We start from the raw sequence: 2,329 nt of genomic DNA, 5'->3' as shown, positions 1-2,329 counted from the left end.
GAGGCCCGCGTACCGGAAAAAAAAAAAAAAAAAAAAAAAAAGATCTTGCTGTGATTTATGTCAAAGAGTATTCTTCCTGTGTTTTCCTCTTATCCTCTTAGAGTTTTATAGTGACTGGTCTTACACTTAGGTCTCTAATCCATTTTGAGTTTATTTTTGTGTATGGTGTTAGGGAGTGTTCTAATTTCATTCTTTTACATTTAGCTGTCCAGTTTTTCCAGGACCACTTATTGAAGAGACTGTCTTCTCCATTGTATATCCTTGCCTCCTGTGTCATAGATGAGCTGACCATAGGTGCGTGGGTTTATCTCTGGGCTTTCTGTCCTGTTCCAGTGATCTATATATCTGTTTTCCTGCCAGTACCATATTGTCTTGATTACTGTAGGTTTGTAGTATAGTCTGAAGTCAGGGAGTCTGATTCCTCCAGCTCCGTTTTTCTCTCTCAAGATTGCTTTGGCTATTCAGGGTCTTTTGTGTCTCCACACAAATTTTAAGATTTTTTGTTCTAGTTCTATAAAACTTGCCATTGGTAATTTGATAGGGTTTGCATTGAATATGTAGATTGCTTTAGGTAATATAGGCATTCTCACAATATTGCTTCTTCCAATCCAAGAACATGGTATATCTCTCCATCTGTTTGTGTCATCTTTGATTTCTTTCATCAATGTCTTATAGTTTTCTGAGTACAGGTCTTCTACCTCCTTAGGTAGATTTATTCCTATGTATTTTATTCTTTTTGTTGCAGTGGTGAATGAGATTGTTTCCTTAATTTCTCTTTCTGATCTTTCATTGCTAGTGTATAGGAATTCAAGAGATTTGTGTGCATTAATTTTGTATCCTGCATACCAAATTCATTGATTCCCTCTGTTTTTTGGTGGCATCTTTAGGATTCTCTATGTATAGTATCATGTCATCTGCAAACAGAGACGGTTACACTTTTTCTTTTACAATTTGTATTCCTTTTATTTCTTTTTCTTCTCTGATTGCCATGGCTAGGACTTCCAAAACTGTGTTGAATAAGAGTGGTGAGAGTGGACATCCTTGTCTTGTTCCTGATCTTAGAGGAAATGCTTTCAGTTTTTCACCATTGAGAATGATGTTTGCTGTGGTTCTGTCATATATGGCCTTTATTATGTTGAGGTAGGTTCTCTCTGTGCCCACTTTCTGGGGAGTTTTTATCATAAATTCATCAGTTATATTGGTCTGTAATTTTCTTTTTTTGTACTATCTTTGTCTGGTTTTAGTATCAGGGTGATGGTGGCCTCGTAAAGTGAGTTTGGGAGTGTTTCTTCCTCTGCAATTTTTTGGAACAGTTTGAGAAGGATGGGTGTTAGCTCTTCTGTAAATGTTTCATAGAATTCACCTGTGAAGTTATCTGGTCCTTTTGTTTGTTGAAAGATTTTTAATCACAGTTTCAATTTCATTACTTGTGATTGGTCTGTTCGTATTTTCTGTTTCTTCCTGGTTCAGTCTTGGAAGGTTATACCTTTCTAAGAATTTGTTCATTTCTTCCAGGTTGTCCATTTTATTGGCATAGAGTTGCTTGTACTAGTCTCTTAGGATGCTTTGTATTTCCGATTTTTCTTGTTTCTTGAGGTAGGATTGTATTGCTATAAACTTCCCTCTTAGAACTGCTTTTGCTGCATCCCATAGGTTTTGGATCACCGAGTTTTTGTTGTCATTTGTCTCTAGGTATTTTTTGATTTCCTCTTTGATTTCTTCAGTATCTCTTGATTATTTAGTAACATTTTGTTTAGCCTCCATGTTTTTGACATTTTTTTCCCTGTAATTGATTTCTAATCTCATAGTGTTGTGGTCAGAAAAGATGCTTGATATGATTTCAGTTTTCTTAAATTTACTGAGGCTTGATTGATGACCCAAGATATGATCTGTCCTGGAGAATGTTCCGTGAGCACTTGAGAAGAAAGTGTAATCTGCTGTTTTCGGGTGGAATGTCCTAGAAATATCAGTTACATCTATCTGGTCTATTGTGTCATTTAAAGCTTGTGTTTCCTTATTAATTTTTTGTCTGGATGATCTGTCAGTTGGTGTAAGAGGGGTGTTAAAGTGCTCCCCCTGTTATTGTGTCACTGTCCATTTCCTCTTTTATAGCTGTTAGCATTTGCCTTACGTATTGAGGTGCTCCTATGTCGGGTGCATATATATTTATAATTGTTATATCTTCTTCTTGGATTGATCTCTTGATCATTATGTAATGTCCTTTTGTGTCTCTTGTAGCATTCTTTATTTTATTTTATTTTATTTTATTTTTTTAACATCTTTATTGGAATATAACTGTTTTACAATAGTGTGTTAGTTTCTCCTTTAC

At 35.3% G+C, this 2,329-nt stretch overlaps 1 protein-coding gene across 4 annotated transcripts in view; it reads left to right on the top strand.

Annotated features, from left to right (window-relative positions):
- Window positions 1-2,329, top strand: part of ZNRF2 (zinc and ring finger 2) — a 111,919-nt gene that overhangs the window by 71,716 nt on the left and 37,874 nt on the right. Inside the window, exon 1 of one of the 4 annotated variants that reach the window (XR_008617369.1) lies at window positions 148-294. The exons of the other annotated variants lie outside the window; for them this stretch is intronic. The gene's annotated coding sequence lies outside the window, so the exon portion shown is untranslated. Of the gene's footprint in view, window positions 1-147; window positions 295-2,329 lie in introns of those variants that run through there. 4 annotated transcript variants of the gene reach the window in all.

This window comes from Physeter macrocephalus, chromosome 5 (assembly GCF_002837175.3).
Source record: "Physeter macrocephalus isolate SW-GA chromosome 5, ASM283717v5, whole genome shotgun sequence".
Taxonomy (NCBI): domain Eukaryota; kingdom Metazoa; phylum Chordata; class Mammalia; order Artiodactyla; family Physeteridae; genus Physeter; species Physeter macrocephalus.
The sequence above is the reverse complement of the archived record's forward strand: the minus strand, read 5'-3'. Positions and strand labels throughout refer to the sequence as shown.